Source organism: Macaca nemestrina, chromosome 14, assembly GCF_043159975.1.
Source record: "Macaca nemestrina isolate mMacNem1 chromosome 14, mMacNem.hap1, whole genome shotgun sequence".
Classification (NCBI taxonomy): domain Eukaryota; kingdom Metazoa; phylum Chordata; class Mammalia; order Primates; family Cercopithecidae; genus Macaca; species Macaca nemestrina.
Genome location: NC_092138.1, coordinates 25,701,463 through 25,719,544, shown reverse-complemented (window position 1 = coordinate 25,719,544; position 18,082 = coordinate 25,701,463). Strand labels below are relative to the sequence as shown.

Sequence of the window (18,082 nt, the reverse complement as noted above, 5' to 3'; positions counted from 1 at the left end):
TTAAGACCAGGAAAATGGCGTGAACCCGGGAGGTGGAGCTTGCAGTGAGCCGAGATCGCGTCACTGCACTCCAGCCTGGGCGACAGAGCAAGACTCCGTCTCAAAAAAAAGAAAAAAAAAAAAAAAAGAAATCTAGAATCTCAGGTTTGGAAGGGCACCCTAAAGATCACCTTGCTTGGCCAGCTGACTGATCTTTGAATCCCTTTTTTGACATTTCCAGCAAAGAATAGTCAATCTTGTTTAAGCCCTGAGAGTAATGGGCAGCTCAAGACTACGTCCCAAGGTTCTTTCCATTCTTGCCAAGTTGGAATATCTCTTGAGCAGCCAAAATTGTTCTTGCAGACTTTCACCTCTAACCCGCTGGTACCCCTTTCAAGAACAATTCTACCATGTCTGCGTATGAAAGTCTTCACATATTTGAAGATAACTACCATGTCCCACTGAAGCATTTAAAAAAAAATCTGGATGAAGCATTTTCAGTTCTTCATATCTCACTGTTTTGTTATCTACTTAAACCTTTCATGCTTTTCCACATTGGTCTATTAAGTCATGCATCTACTCATCAATTTTTTCATTAGTATTTATAGATCCAACTGTTGGAGTTGTCTTCTACCTCTATTGAATTGCGTGTTTCTAAAGTAAGTCCATCCTTTTAACCCACTGAAGTCTTTGGATCCAGAATTTTTCTATGCCCACCAGCTTTGTATCATTTCAAGTTTGAGTCTATTTTCTGTTCAAATTCTGTCACTAGAATTTTCCCATGCTTTATTTAATCCTTACAACAACCTGTTATTAAGTGAAGATATCTTGAAAGTGATAGTGATTGGCAGTCCGGCAATAGTTAATCCATTTCATAGAGAAAATAAAAAGCAGGTGACCGAGCTAGTCATTCAAAGATGGTATCCAATGAACCATGACTCTCAGTTTTCATGCCTACTCCCAGTGTGGTCCCCTTTCACATTAAATCTGGGCTTGACCTGTGGCTCAGTTGGTAACATTGTCTAGGTTGAATGGGATTTCTTTTTTTTTTTTTTTTTGAGATGGAGTCTTGCTCTGTCACCCAGGCTGGAGTGCAGTGGCACAATCTTGGCTTGCTGCAACCTCTGCCTCCTGGGTTCAAGCAATTCTCCTGCCTCAGTCTCCCAAATAGCTGGGACTACAGGCACATGCCACCACGCCCAGCTAATTGTGTGTGTGTGTGTGTGTGTGTGTGTGTATTTTTAGTAGTAGAGACGGGGTTTCACTGTGTTAGCCAGGATGGTCTTGATCTCCTGACCTCATGATCTACCCTCCTCGGCCTCCCAAGAGAGTGATTTTTAATTGCCTTTTGAGTCAAATCATTCAGCTGGTAATAGATGAAACTTATGTCCTCCTCGCTAAGAAATGACAAACACAACCACAATACTAAACAATGGTATGAATGAAGCAGAATTGGAAATTATTTTGTGGGCAAAATGTAAATTAGAGCACATCTGAATGTTTTATTCAATTGGAATATATCCCAATGTTAAACTTAGAAAGTGAATAAAGCATATTAAATCAATTTGTCTCTGCAAATTTTAGAGTGTATGACTAGATTTGTCCATATCTGAAGAGTCATGAACAGTGCCATTCAATCCAATTATATAAATTTTACAGGCATCTTGCTGTGACAATAATTGAAAACAACTATTTTGTTTCTGTAAAATTATCATATCTTCAGGTCAATAAAAATATTTTCACATTTTAAATTCATGGGGACTTTTTTCCTGCCCATAAAGAGAAGAGATTGATAAATATATTGATAATCCTTGGAAGGAATTTGTCTTTAAGGGGAAAAAAGGTATCTGATTTGCCTCTATTTTATTTGAAGGCAGAGCTGAGCTTACCTGAAGACATGTAGAAACGTACAGCTTCTGGATCAAAGAGAGGTCATGACGTAATCAGGACTCTTTGATGCAAGTAACAGCAACTGACTGGGGCTATCTAAAATCAGCTCTCCACTTCCAGAGGACATGCCAGTACTGAATGCCTCTGCTATCACTGGGTACCATCACCATGTGGCACATGGTGAAAGATGCTAACTGCCTTTCAACTCTGGTCCCTGGGCATTGGATTAGCCAGCTTGGGTCATGTGCCTCTGCCTCCATGATGGACATGGAGGAGGAAGATTTCATCCTGATATTCTTTGGTAAGAGTTGAGTTACCACATCTCACTGACACCACACAAGGTGCAGAATTCCTGCAAATTAAAATGGGGGGTTGGATGTGGGGACAGTCCGAATTAAAATAAAAGCTCTTTACAATATTCATCTCTACAGTGTCGGTGCTTTTGACTTAAGGGCCCAGCTCTGACCTACATTTCCCAGAACATTTTTGTTCTTCACATCAACTGTCCTACCCCACTGCTTCTTCCTGCCCAAGCCTGTCCCATTATATTACCTAAGTATTCATGATTCATCACTAACTCATTCTCTCCCACCCACCCCCCACCACCACCACTACTATCTCCTTCCAATTCCAGTTGGATTTTTCTCCCCAAGTCATGGGAAATTCATCACTGGTGTATGAAGAAGGAAGCACAAGAATGGGAAGGAGTGAGGCAGGGGCTATCTGCAGAGAAGAGTTCTTGTTCTCGCTGCCAAGGCTGAAGCAGGAGCGATACGTGTTCTAATGCCTATGACAGGAAATCTGGGTGCAGGTCACTGCAGCTCTCAGCTCCTGCAGTTCAGCCACTGCCTGCCTCACCAGCTTCCCAGACCATGTCCAATCTCGAGCGCACCTTCATCACCATGAGGCCACATAGTGTGCAGTGGGGCCTGCTGGGCAATGTCATGAGGCACTTTGAGCTGAAGGGATTCCACCTTTGGGCCTCTGAGGAACACCTGAAGCAGCGCTACCCTGACCTGAAAGACTGTCCATTCCTCTCTGGGCTGGTGGAGTGCATGAACTCAGGGCCAGCCATGGCCATGGAGGGGGTGCTGAGTGTAGTGGAGACAGGCCGAGTGATGCTTGGGGAGACTAATCCAGGGGATTCTAAACCAGGCACCACTGGCAGGGACTTCTGCATTCAGGTTGGCAGGGACATCATTCATGGCAGTGACTCAGTAAAAAGTGCTGAAAAATAAATCAGCCTATGGTTTATAGCTCCATGTCCCCAAATACCCTCAGCCCTGGGAAGCCAAGACAGTTGATGGTACTACATATTTCCAAGGTCAGATTCTGTGGGTGGGAAAAACTTAACCTGAAGAGCGGGTTGATTACAAGTCTTGTGCTTATGACTGGGCCTATGAACAAGAGGTGGACACAGCAGCAGTCTCCTTCAGCACTGCTTGGAGTGTCCCTGGACATGGCTCTTCATTCCATTGACTTGGAAGCAACAGGATTGATCATTCTTTTCTAAAGGATATTCACCAATAAAGCTGGAACCTGGAAACAAACAAACAAACAAACGAAAAGGAATCTGAATGCATATGTGATGTAAATGGGTCAAAGATGGGCCCTGTTTCTTGGTCCTCATGTGTTCACTTCTTCGTAGCAGGCTAGGACCATGAACTCGAAGCCCACCAACACCAATTCAAATTTTTACACATATTACTTTAAATATAGCCCCTATAAGCCTATTTTTAGACAATTAGAGTCTGACTTCTTTGCACACCCTACAAAACTGCACCCAACACCCGCTCACCATATATAAGATACATCCTGTAGCTACTAAAAACTCCAACAGACCTGCTGCTCTTCAGAACTCTCTGACCCAGAGACTCCCCATCTTGCTGTTGAGTGACATTGCCTAGACCTGTGTACCGGCTCTCCCATTTCCCTCTCCACTCAGAGCTCCCTTGCCCTCTTCCCTTCCAGGTGGTGGCCCCATGCCCACAGCTGTCTCTAGACCAGCTCTTGGTAGGAGGAACTTCCTTTCTTTCTTATGCAACCCTGTTACAGCACTATCGAATAAGCTCGTTGTGCAATATTGACATCTCATCTTTTCCTTAATCAGTCCTGAAATTTACAAACTTACCACAGTACCTATCTTATCTTAACCATGATCCAGGACTAAATTTCAGCGATATCAAGGATTAATTAGGCTTCCGTGAACTAATCTGGAAACATAACCATCAGAAATGTGTAGTCTCATCAACTGTCTTGGTTTCCCAGGACTGAGGGTATTTGGGGACATGGAAATTTTAGTACGAAAATTGGGAAGGGGCACAGGCAAACCACAATGAATTGATCACCCTAGGAATAACTGTTTCTAGTGACTGTTTCTTATAACTGCACCCCCAATGACTGATTTCAAGTCAACTTAGTGAGAACCTTTGGAGACAGCTGTTGGAAAGTATTGCGCTCACTTTACTCAATGCAATCCAGCTTTTCAGTAGGGCAGATACGTATATCTTAACATGATTTTCTGACAGCTTCCCCTAGAAATCTTTATATTCAGATTATATTCAGTAATATTTTACACAGACCAAAACTGGGATACCAAGGACATCAAGAGAATATTCATGACTTGGCTAAGAGTCAAAGAAAGATGTTATAGTGACCCAAGAAAAGAGCCAAGAAATAGCTAGAGTCTTTCTTTAGAAATTATTCTTTAAAAGCTTGATTATTCCTGGTTTCCGGTCAAAATTTACTCCAGGAAGACTAGACAGGCCATGCCGGCCAGAAGCCCAATTGTCAGGGCAGCTGCCCTTGAAGATGGGAGAAATTTTATTAACAACAAAGTTCCAAGGTCAGAATCTGCAGGTGGGAAAAACTCATGGTTGAAAATTGCCAACAAAAGACAAGTTCAGTGGTCTGTGCTAATCCCAGTGACTCAGGAGGCTGAGGTGGGAGGATCACTTGAGTTTAGGAGTTCAAGACCAGCCTGGGCAACATAGTGAGACCCTGTCTCTAAAAAACAAAAAGAAAAAGAAAAAAGAAAATTGTAACAAACACCAGTGAAATCAAACTGAGTCATGCGCATCAATTTGGGTGAAACTTTCAGGAATCTCTAAATCTGTTTTCTTGGTAGCCAGGAAAAACAGCAGCAACAACAAAACCTTACAGGGATGAACTTATTCTTTAAGTTTAAACTCCTTGTTTAGTATGCTTTTAATAGGACATCATGTGAATCTGTTAAAAAGCCATGCTTCTCATGATGTTTGTGTTAAATTGGGTTCTCCCTAAAAACAGAGCCTGAGGAAAGAACTGGGGTGTAGAACATGGGAGGCAATCCCAGGAAACAGGAGAAAGGGAACTGGAAGAATGAGCGGGGAAGGAGAAAAATCAATGTAAGGAATGGTACATTATGAAGGTTACTGCCATGGGCAGTGTGAACTCAGTTCCGTCAGGAACACTGAAAAAGAAAAAAGATCCTGTGGGTCAGGAATTTGGGAGCAGCTTGTCTGGGCAGTTCTGGCTCTAGGTTTTTTATAGGTTGCTGTTGGATGTTCCTAGGGGCTATGATCATCTAAAGGCTTGTCTGGGCTGGGGGATGCCTCTCTCAGGTGACTCACTAATGTGACTAGCAAGTTAATGCTGGCTTTTGACCTTAAGCCTCAGCTCCTCTCCACATGAGCCTCTCCACAGGGCTGTTTGATTGTCCTCACAATATGGCGGCCAGCTTCCTCCAAAGCAAGTGATCCAAGAGATAAAAATGGAATACACAATGCATTTTATGCTATGGCCTTGAAAGTCACACACTGTCACTTCTTTCATATACCATTGATCACACAGACCAGCCCTGATTCAATGTGGAAGAGACTATGTGAAGGTGTGAATTCCAGGGAGATAAGATTCTTGGTGGTCATCTTGGAGGTGAGTTTCCACCTAGCCTCACTTTCCTAGCCATGTTCTTGAGAGGATTAAATGAGATAATGCACATAAAGTTCTTAATACATTACCTGGTATAGTAAATACTCAATAAATTTAGTTATTACTATTGTTATGAGCTTCTCTTTTCTTTTATCTTCTTTCCAGCCAGAGACAGTCCATTTTCATAGTAGCTGTGATGATTGTCAATTAGTGGACAGCTAAATGTTGAACTGAATTGAATTGTTTAATTTCAAAGCCTAATCTGAGCATATCTGTGTAGAAAAACCTAATGCAACATTTAAATTTTTGAAGGGCAGCAGGTTATCTGAAAGCTTGAGAGCTCTTTCAACTTGAGAGCTGATCATCACCCCTTTCACTTTCATAGCTCTGGACCCAACTGAAGCCCAAGGACTTAGCTATACTTCCTCCTCCCCTGGCACCTGCTTGTCATGCTAAGAATTGATCCTCTGAGAGAGGCTGGAGGCTATAAATTGATCCTCTGAGAGAGGCTGGAGGCTATAAAAATTCACCTGTGTCCCTCACATCCTGGGGTGTTTCCTGATGGGCCTGAATCCCCCTCCTTAACTCACACCCCTAGCTTTCACCTGGACTCTTTAAAACCAGAAAAGCATTCTGCCTATTTCTTTGGTTTGATTCCTATGTTTGAGGCCTGGCTGTGTGGACAGATTTTATTCCTTTATGTCTCCCAAACTGCTCAAATCCTCACCTAGGTGGCATTTTAATCTAGTCTCCTTTTCCCCATCTGGTGAAGCAGTGGTGTATGAATAAACCCAACATCCTTGGCAGGAGAAAAACTTTTTGTCTGATTACTAGAGCTACAAAATATCCCCCTTATCCAGTTGTACTTTTGGGGTAACATGATAGTCCACTCTTCCCTGCTCTTCTGTCCATATTTGCTATTATCGACCATATTTGCTTTCTCTATCCTTAGCCATGGCCGTGTTTGTTTTGACATCAATAAGATTCTTAGATTAGGGCTGTGGTTCTTAGCCTTGGCTGCTCATTAGAACCACCTGAGAGCCTAAAAAATTTCTAATACCCTGGCTAAAAACCAGATCAATTACATAGGGTTCTCTGGACATGGAATCCAGTATTTTTTTCAAGCTTCCTATGTTGAATCCAACGGGCAGCCAAGTTTGAAGGCAGTGATTCTCAGACTTTTTAAACTTAGAACCCCTTACCTCTCTTAAAAACTATTGCAGACTCCAGAGTTTTTGTTTATGTCGATTATATTTAGATATTTACCATATTAGAAGTTAAAAATGTTTAATTCTAATGTTTGTTATTGTTACTTATAAGTTATTGTTACTTATAAGTAACAATAACAAACCTATTATATGTTAATATAAATAACATTTTTTAAAAAATGAGAAATAGCTGTATTTTCAAAAAATTAGAGGAGTAACTTTTTTTTTTTTTTTTTTTTTTGGTGACAGAGTCTTGCTCTGTCACCCAGGCTAGTGTGCAGTGGCATCATCTCAGCTCACTGCAACCTCCACCTCCTGGGTTCAAGCTATTCTCCTGCCTCAGCCTCCCGAGTAGCTGGGACTACAGGCATGTACCACCTCATCTGGCTAATTTTTTTTGTATTTTTAGTAGAGACGGGGTTTCACCAGGTGGTCAGGCTGGTCTCGAACTCCTGACCTTAAATGATCCGCCCACCTCGGCCTCCCAAAGTGCTGGGATTACAGGCGTGAGCCACCGTGCCCAACCATATTGTTTTAAAATAACTTTAACGTCTGGTTTAATTTTAAAAAGTTTGGATTATCGTATCTGCTTCTATATTCCATCTATTGGGAGTGCAACATGTCATGTGGCCTCCGGAAATCTCTGTATAGTCACAATGAGAGTAAAAAAGGCAAATTTTTGCATTATCAGGAAAATTGTTTTGACTTCGTGGACCCCTCTTTCGGTCCCCCAGGCCACACTTTGAGAACGGATGCACTAGAAGGCTATAGAGTGAATGATGCCAAGGGAGTTAGTTAACAAGCGTCTCTTTTCATCTCGCTTTCAACTACCCTTCAGTTCTCCCTGCCCTTATTACTGTCGGCCTCTAGAGGGAGCGCGAGGTCCTTCACTCCAACACCCACAGGCTGCTGCTGCTGAGGTCAAATTTAAGTACCCGCAGGAGCTACAGGATTAGGACAGTGGGGATCTTGGGTTATAAGAAAAGGAATGAGGCCGGGCGCGGTGGCTCAAGCCTGTAATCCCAGCACTTTGGGAGGCCGAGACGGGCGGATCACGAGGTCAGGAGATCGAGACCAACCTGGCTAACACGGTGAAACCCCGTCTCTACTAAAATATACAAAAAACTAGCCGGGCGAGGTGGCGGCGCCTGTAGTCCCAGCTACTCGGGAGGCTGAGGCAGGAGAATGGCGTAAACCCAGGAGGCGGAGCTTGCAGTGAGCTGAGATCCGGCCACTGCACTCCAGCCTGGGGGACAGAGCGAGACTCCGTCTCAAAAAAAAAAAAAAAAAAAAAAAAAAAAAAAAAAAAAAAAAAAAAAAAAAAAAGAAAAGGAATGAAAGTTTTGATTTCTTTTCCTCCTCCTTTTTGTTCTCCATCTTTTTCTCTTCCTCGCTCTTCCTCTTAGAATTCCTGAAGCATTTGACATTTTTCTTTGTTGAGCTTTCCTATTACTCCCATTCAGTTGGTGCAATAAAGAGCAAGACAAGTAGAGATCTGAGAGTACAGGCTAGAACCATGGTTCTCCCCCTTCGTATTCAGTGGAACCACCTGGGCAGTTTGCTTAAATACAGCTTCCGGCCGGGCGCGGTGGCTCACGCCTGTAATCTCAGCACTTTGGGAGGTCGAGGAGGGAGGATCACGAGGTCAGGAGCTCGAGACCATACTGGCTAACACGGTGAAACCCCATCTCTACTAAAAATACAAAAAAAAAAAAAAAAAAAAAAAATAGCCGAGCATGGTGGCAGGCGCCTTTAGTCCCAGCTACTCAGGAGGCTGAGGCAGGAGAATCGCTTGAACTTGGGAGGCGGAGCTTGCAGTGAGCAGAGATCAGGCCACCATGCCACTGCACTCCTGCCTGGGTGATAGAGAGAGACTCTGTCTCAACAACAACAACAACAACAACAAAAAAGGGTAGTTTACGCTGTCCCTACCACAAACAAAAGCTGTTGATTTCATAGGACCAAGCTGAGACTCATGAATCAACATTTCTAAAAAGGACCCCAGGTGATTCTAATCCAGGTGAGATTAGGTCCTGTCTGAAAAGGACCCCAGGTGATTCTGATCCAGGTGAGAGAAGTGGTCACCTGGGCCTGCATATTTCAGGTAAACGGAGCCTAAAGCTAAGTATACTTCTCAGGAGTGTAGAGTAAGCGTGGCCCTCACCCAATGTGGCTAGAACCCTCTAGAACTCAGTATCCTGAATTTTAAACACATCTCTCTCATTATGGCTAGAAAATTGCCTTTAAATTTTGCTTTTCTCCCCGCTTCATCTCGAGTCTCTTCTTTCCAATGGAAACACTGGAATATGTTCAGTGGGATCATGTAAGAATCATCTAAGACCAAGCTGCACGACAAAGCAGCATCAGGTAAAGAAACTGGTGATATTTGACCTCTGGAAAGGAAATTTTGATACAGATTAGGGAGCCATCTTTATATAAAGGCCTACAAATTTGTTTTAAATGACTCTAAAGGTGACATTCAGACAGTCATTGGAAACTTGGAGACAAAAAAATGTTATTTGTTCTACAGAATTTTCTTCAATCATAGCTGCCCAAACAAGAAATGGGCTGTCTTGGGAAGGGTGAGTTTATCATCACTGGAAATATCTGAACACAGCTTGAATAATGCCTTGGTAGGGATGACAGGGGGGTGATTCAACCACAAGTTAGGTGACTGAAGAAGACTTTGAAAGTCCTTTCCAACCTGGAATATTTGATCTGTGCACTGAACAAAATGGAAATTGTTTGCCCTCTTGTTATCCTGCCTATTTCTCTGTGAAAGTCTCCCAGGCAAGGGGCACACAAGACCAAGCCATGCTGCAGGTTTCATTCATGGTGACTGTGACAGATCCTGGACCTAAGTTGAACCAGATTCTATACAAGCGGTTTGATTTGAGTCACTGAATTTCTTTCATCCTGAGAGTGCATGCATTTGTTGGGTACTCTGTTCTATCTTTTATCCCTACACCTGCAGAGTCCCTTAGTTCCTTGCACTCATAGTGTGGTCTCAGGACCAGGGGGAGCAACATCACCTGGGAGCTTCCTGGAAATGCAGAATCTCAGGTCCCACTGAAAGAGACTGCAATTAACCTCTACCTTTGAGGTTAGAGGCAAATGCAATATATTCCCAACACAAAGTAATCTATAAATGGAAGGCTCTCTCAGGAGAGGAATAGTGGTTTGTTGATCTTTGAGGGCCTTGCTCATAGCCAACTCTCAGAGTGTGTTGATGTGAAGTGGTTTATCAAGCTAGATAAAGAAAAGAGGGGTAGCAGTGCACCAGGAGAGGGTAAGTTGAAATGTCTCTTGGGAGTCTGGGAGGAGTTACAAAGTAGTAGAAAGACTCTGAAGATAGTCTCCGATAAAAGTTTGATCCACTTCTCTACTTGTCTAGAGTGCATCGAGGTCTCCCTCAACATTATCACTTATTGCAGGCTGTCCCATAGGGCTCACCAGGTACACTCACTTTACCGGTTTGTATAGGTGTGAATCAGATCAATAGCCACCATGTGGCAGGGCCAGCACCTAGTCCTTGTGCGCTCTGCTCTGTCTCCTATACCTAGAACCAAAGCCTCTCTTATCCTGTATTAGTTAGCTACTGCTGCATAACAAATTAGCTCAAAATTCAGAGACCTGAAACAATCATCATTTATTATCTCACATACTATCTGTGGATCAGGAATCCACAGGGAACTTGGCTGGGTGATTTTGGTTCAAGATCTCTTTAAGATGTTTGCCAGGGCTGTCATTGTCTCTATAGAAGCTGGAGGATCTCACTCACATGACGATTGGCAGGAGGCCTCACTTTGTTATCAAATGGACATCTGCGTAAGCTACCTGAAAGTCTTCATGATAAGGCAGCTGACCTTCTTCAGAGCCAGGGATCCACAAGAGAGCAAGGCGGAAGCTGCAGTGTCTTTTATTCCCCCCAGAATATCCTATCAATTACACAAGTCAGCCCTATTCGGTGTGGGAGGGCATTTTACAAGCTCATGAATACAAAGAGGCCATTGGGGGTCATCTTAAAGCCTGGTGACTATACAGTCTTAGAATCTGCTGTCTCACTTTAGTCATTAAGACAGACCACTTCTTCAATACACATGTCTACATATATAAACAGTATGTTACATAAGCATGGCTCATGACACAATCAAAACACAATTTTATAGTAGCTTCCTACTATTCCTGTAAAATTATTCCATAAAGGTGATCTTCCTAGCCCTTGGTAGGCCCATGACTTAACAGCTCACTCTTATGCAACATTGAGACCTAGCGTCACTTTACAAGGCAAACATAGTTAATTCATCAATTAGAATATCTACTCCAAAACAAACTAAAATGTTGAACTTGATTTAACTTTGCTTTTCCCCAGATGTCATCTGGTCCTGCTTTAGGCTGAAACTTATAGTTTAAAAAGGAAGTATATCATACAGTGTGTGGTCAGAAAAATAGCTACTGCTGTAGAGATGTCAAGAGAGAGGGATTTAATGCAGCACATTGGCTCCAAAGGGAAAAGGCAGAAGGAGCAAAAGAAAGAAAGTGATGAGGAAGCTGTGAGCTAGAGCTCATAACCCCACACTTGCTGTTCAACTGCTAGAGATGGGACTGCTGCTGCTGTGGGACCTGCTGGTTCTGCTGAGCAGAAATCCAGAAGGCTGCACTCCCAGCGATGCTGCCAACACCACTGCCAATGCTGCTCAAGGTCAGTTAACGCCAAAGCCTGGAGTTGTCCATTGCTGCTGCTGCTGCTGCTGCTGCTGCAGGCATTGCCAGAGGAGGAAAAAATTGGCTTCTTCCCATTTTTCATTTCCTACCTATGCCCACAGTTGACAAATCCTCACTCTAGGCTCCTAACAAGGGCATCTAGGGGATGTGATTTGCAGAATTTCAGCATGGAAGAAGGGTAGAAATGATCCTGAGGGTCAACAGCCAAATAACTTTCTCTCTCCTCTCCCCAGCCCCCGATTCTAACTTGCTAGCCATTTTGAGTGCCTTTTAGGGTTGGTGGAGAAAAAGAAGATTAGAAAACGGAAAGAAAAGAAGAGGTCTTGCTTGAACTAGAACCATAGAAAGCTGGCATGCTGCTTTTTGGACCTGGCAATGTTTAAAGATGACTTTTTCTTTTGTGGAGTGGTTTTGTAGGCTTTCTGTGAGTCCTCTGATGGGCTCTGCTTCCCCGAGTTTGCGAGGCTGAGCAGATGTTACTCTCTTCTGTATATGATTCATGGTTTCTCCAGTCCCCGGCATTTGCCCCAGCTTTTCAATACCATGGATCCTGCCCTCCTCATGGCAGCTCAATTAGAAAGGAACCAAGATGACCCTTTGCCATCTCTGAGTCTTGTGTGGCCCAGCTCCGGCCCAAAGGAAACACTTATTTATCCACGAGCTGAATCAACTTTGAAAGCTTTTGCCATCTTCAAGGAAGGCTACAGCTCCTTCCTGGCATGGCCACCAAAGCAGTTGGGCAAACTTTTTTTACCCATTACTGTTCTGGCAGGAGTCAGACCCAAGTCCAGAGCACCCACAGACTCCCAAGAGAAACATCTTGCGTCTTCTGGGATTTTCAAAGGAAGAATCCATGGCCATGCTAGATTTGTCGGAAGAGGGTATGTGGTAAAGAGTCTAACTTTCTTCGAAGATAGCCTCTGCATCTAATGCCTTCCCCTCTATTCTAGAGTCTTGTATATTCCTGTTCTCAAAGTGATCTGTGAGGTTGTAAGAATCATGTAACAAGTTCTCATTCACTCCCTCTAAACTCTCTACATGGTGATGTGGCACCACACATTGCAAATTCACAATTATATCTTGAGGTCTATCAGAACTTCAACTTTAACCTCCTGTTACATACATAGGCCTGAAATACAATTGTGGAAAAGGTCATGTTCTTCCAGTGGGACTGTTGGACCCCAGACAAGTCAGGGTATTTAAGTAATCTGCTCAGGGTGAGATGGGCAGAAGGAGGAGTGGAAAAGCAATGAACGGGAAAGGTCGTTCTTGAACTGGGACTGTATTTTAAGGAGTGTTTGAGAATTCCCTGTTGTCAACACAAGGTACACATAACACCGCAGCACAGCTGGAAATGGGAATAGGGTAGTGCTGCCTTTTCTGAGACTTGGTTCTGATCTAGTGAAGTCACTTCTCATAGGTGCTTTAGCATTCAACCCCCAAAACACTGATTTAGTGCCCACTAAGTGTTGGGTACCACGTCTGACACAAGGGGCTACTAAGAGTAGCCCACCTCAAAGAGCTCACAATCATTTAGCACAGCCCTTAGGCCAGGTGTGAGCCTAAGCCATTTAGTGGAGGAGCCATGAACAAAATTCTTTCAACCCCAGTCAGACTTAGATTACTTTCCAAACTGGCTGCACCATTTTGCATTTCCAACTAAAGTATTAGAGTCTCAATTTCTCCACATCCTCACCAACACCTGTTATTGTCTGGGTTTTGTTTGTTTGTTTGTTTGTTTGTTTGTTTGTTGAGACGGAGTCTCACTCTGTCACCCAGGTTGGAGTGCAGTGGCGCGATCTCGGCTCACTGCAACCTCTGCCTCCTGACTTCAAGCAATTCTCTCCCTCGGTCTCCCGAGTAGCTGGGATTACAGGTGCCCGCCGCCATGCCTGGCTAATTTCTTTGTATTTTTAGTAGAGATGGGGTTTCACCAAGCTGGCTGGGCTGGTCTTGAACTGCTGACCTTGTGTCCACCCGCCTCGGCCTCCCAGAGTGCTGAGATCACAGGAGTGAGCCACCATGACTGGACTTTTTTTTTTTTTTTTTTTTTTTTTGAGACAGAGTTTTGCTTTTGTCAACCAGGATGAAGTGGGGTACAATTGTGGCTCACTATAACCTCCGCCTCCCAGGTTCAAGCGATTCTCCTGCCTCAGCCTCCCCCAGTAGCTGGGATTACAGGCACCCGCCACTACCCCCAGCTAATTTTTGTAGTTTTAGTAGAGACAGGGTTTTACCATGTTGGTCAGGCTGGTCTCGAACTCCTGACCTCAGGTGATCTGCCCCTGGCTCGGCCTCCCAGAGTGCTGGGATTACAGGTGTGAGCCACCTTGCTTTTTTTTTTTTTTTTTTTTTTTTGGTTATAGTTATCCTAGAGATGTGAAGTGGTATCTCTTGGTGGTTTTGATTTGTATTTCTTTAATGACTAACGATATTGAGCATCTTTTCATGTGCTTATTGGCCATTTGCATATGATTTTTTCAGAGAAATTTATGTTGAAATCTTTTGCCTATTTTATTTTATTTTAGAGACAGAATCTCTCTCTGTCACCCAGGCTGGAGTACAGTGGCATGATCATAGCTCACTGCAGCCTTAAACTCCTGGGCTCAAGTGATCCTCCCATCTCAGCCTCCTGAGTAGCTAGGACAGCATGTGTGTACCACTACATTAACTTTTAATTGTTTACTTGTTTATTTTTGAGGCAGAGTCTCGCTTTGTCGCCCAGGCTGGAGTGCAGTGGCACAATCTTGGCTGACTGCAAGCTCCACCTCCCAGGTTCACGCCATTCTCCTGCCTCAGCCTCCCGAGTAGCTGGGACTATAGGCGCCCACCACAACGCCCGGCTAATTTTTTGTATTTTTAGTAGAGACGGGGTTTCACCGTGTTAGCCAGGATGGTCTCGACCTCCTGACCTTGTGATCCACCCGCCTCGGCCTCCCAAAGTGCTAGGATTACAGGCGTGAGCCACTGTGCCTGGCCTAACTTTTAATTTTTTTTGTGGGGATGGGGTCTCACTATGTTGACCAAGTTGGTCTTGAACTCTTGGCCTCAAACAATCCTCCTACCTCAACCTCCCAAAGTGCTACGATTACAGACTCAGAACTGAATCTCAGAAAAGGTGGTAGTACCCTATTCCCATTCCCAGCTCTCCAGCAGTTTAGGTGTACCTTGTGTTAACAAAACCTTTTTAATTTTCAGGAAATTATCAACTACTCCTTCAAATACAGTCCTAATTCAAGGATGACCTTTCCTATTTGTTATTTTTCCACTCTTTCTCTTGCCCATCTTACCCTGAGAAGGTAAATACCCTGACTTGTCTGGCATTTAACAGTCCCATGGGAAGAATGTGAACTTTTCCACAATTGTATTTCAGACCTATGTATGTAACAGGAGGTTGAATTTGAAGTTCCTCAAGATATAATTGTGAATTTGCAATGTGTGGTCCCAAATCACCATGTGCAGAGTTTAGAGGAAATCTGGCCCTTGCCTATTTTAACATTAGTGATTTATCATCCTATTGTTGAATTTTTAGAGAGGGAAGGCCTTACTCATATAGGCAAGACCTACGGTACATGCACACAAATTTCACACATCATTTTGGGAAATTCAAGGATATCAGATTAAGTAGCCCTGAAGAGCTTAGCAAGATATATTATTGTAGAATCACCATGTGGAAAGGAGGTAGTTATATTGAAGCAGACAGAAGAGTGATCAGAATCAAACAATGGGGATGATAGCCTTACTTTGCTAATTCCTAGCTAAAAAACACTTATGTATTTAACTTATTTTAACAGGCTCCATTTCTTCATCTATAAAATGGAGGTGACCTGTTGGGGGAAAGCTTGAGGAAGAGTTATATTTAATTTAATAATCTTGCAGATACCTTCTAGTTCTAATAATTTATAATTATCTAAAATGCCATGTGAAAAATAACAGATGGTGGTGAGGATGTGGAGAAAAGGGAACACTTGTGCACTTTTGGTGGAAACGTAAATCAATATAACCTCTGTGGAAAACTATACAGAGATTTCTCAAAGAACTGAAAATAAAACTACCATTCCATCCAGCAATCCCACTACAGGGTATCTACCCAAAGGAAAACAAATATTATATCAAAAGATACCTGTACACATATGTTTATCATAGCACTATTCACAGTAGCAAAGATACAGAATCAACCTAAGTGTCAATGGATGATTGGCTAAAGAAAATGTAGTAGATATACATAATGAAATACAATGCAGCCATAAGAATAAATGAAATCATATCTTTTGCTGCAACATGGATGGAACTGGAGGCCATTACCTTAGATGAAATAACTCAGAAACAGGAAGTCAAGTACTGCACATTCTCATTGACAAGTGGGAGTTGAATAATGTGCACTCACAGACATAAAGTACAGAATAATTGACATTGGAGACTCGGAATGGTGGGAGGGTGAGGTGGATGAGGAATGAGAAATTATTTAATGAGCACAATGTACACTCTTTGGGTGACAGTTACACTAAAAACCTGGACTTCACCACTATGCAATATATCCGTGTCACAGAACTGTACTGGTACCCCTGAAACTTACACTAATAATAATAAAAAGAGAAAACAGCTTACAATGCATCTCCAAAAGGAAAATAAAAATAAAATGCCATGTGAAACTCAATTTTAATGAGAACATTTTATGTTTTTGTAGTTCTCATTTAACGTCTCTGGAGCAGTTATGGGGAGAAAGATGATAAATGATTTTAACACAGTATAAAAATGTAAAGTCTATAGGAGCACAGAAAAGAAAGTGGCTAGTCCTCTTTAAGGGAGGATTATTAAAATTAAAGAAAAGATGGCATTTGAGTTGGGTCCTGAGACATGAATAGGAGTTTGCCAGCTAGACAAGGAAGAGTAGAGAGATGATATTTTTCCATGTTTCTGCTACTACACCTCATAAGTTCTTATTTTAAAATTTTTAAGAGGTAAATATTTTACTTGCTACCAAAATGTTTTTATAAATACTTTGTGAAAGAAAATCCCTTGGTCTAGAAAGCAATTTTGTATCTACAGAGAACCCAATAGTGTATTCTTACCTTGCTGCTGAAGTCTGAATTTTCTGGACTGGGTATGTGATGGAAGTAAATTTGAACAGGCAGTATATAAGTCCACTTTCATACTGCTGATAAAGACATACCTGAGACTGGGCAATGTACAAAAAGGAAGAGGTTTATTGGACTTACAGTTGCACATGGCTGGGAAGGTCTAACAATCATGATGGAAGGCAAGGAGGAGCAAGTCGTGTCCTACATGGATGGCAGCAGGCAAAGAGGGAACTTGTGCTGGGAAAGTCCTGTTTTTAAAAACCATCAGATCTCATGAGATCCATTCACTATCACAAGAACAGCACAGGAAAGACCCACCCCCATGATTCAATTACCTCCCACCAGGTCCCTGCCGCAACTTGTGGGAATTATGGGAACTGTAGTTTGAGATTTGGGTGGAGAGACAGAGCCAAACTATATCATTCTGCCCCTGACCCCTCCCAAATCTCATATCATCACATTTCAAAACCAATCATGCCTTCCCAACAGTCCCCCAAAGTCTCAACTCATTTCAGCATTAACTCAAAAGCCCAGAGTCCAACATCTCATCTGAAACAAGGCAAGTCCCTTCCACCTATGAGTCTGTAAAATCGAAAGCAAGCTAGTTACTTCCTAGATACAATGGGAGTACAGGCATTGGGTAAATACAACCATTCCCAATGGGAAAAAATGGCCAAAACAAAGGGCCTACAAGCCCCATGCAAGTCTGAAATCCAGCAAGGCAGTCAAATCTTAAAGCTCCAAAAGCTCCTTTGACTCCATGCCTTATATCCGAGTAATGCTGATGCAAGATGTGGGTTCCCATGGTGTGGGGCAGCTCTGCCCCTGTGGCTCTGCAGGGTACAGCCTCCCTCTTTCATGGGCTGGTATTGAGTGTCTGCAGCTTTTCCAGGTGAACTGTGCAAGCTGTCAGTGGATCTACCATTCTGGGGTCTGGAGAATGGTGGCCCTCTTTTCACAGTTCCACTAGGCAGTGTCCCAGTAGGGACTCCGTGTGGGGGCTCCAACTCCACACTTCCTTTTCGCACTTCCCTTGCAGAGGTTCTCCATGAGTGCCCCACTTTTACAGCAAACTTCTGCCTGGACATCCAGGCATTTCCATACATCCTCTGAAATTTAGGCAGAGATTCCCGAACTCCAGTTTTTGATTTCTGTGCACTGGCAGGCTCAACACCATGTGGAAGCTGCCAAGGCTTTGGACTTGCACCCTCTGAAGCAGCAGTCCAAGGTGTACCTTGGCCCCCTTAAGTCATGGCTGGAGTGGCTGGGACACAGGGCACCAAGTCCCTA

General features: G+C 43.1%; 1 pseudogene; it reads left to right on the top strand.

The window, feature by feature from the left end:
- The first annotated feature begins 2,741 nt into the window (after nt 1-2,741).
- LOC105498953 (nucleoside diphosphate kinase B pseudogene) lies at nt 2,742-3,117 on the top strand (annotated as a pseudogene).
- The last annotated feature ends 14,965 nt before the right edge of the window (nt 3,118-18,082 follow it).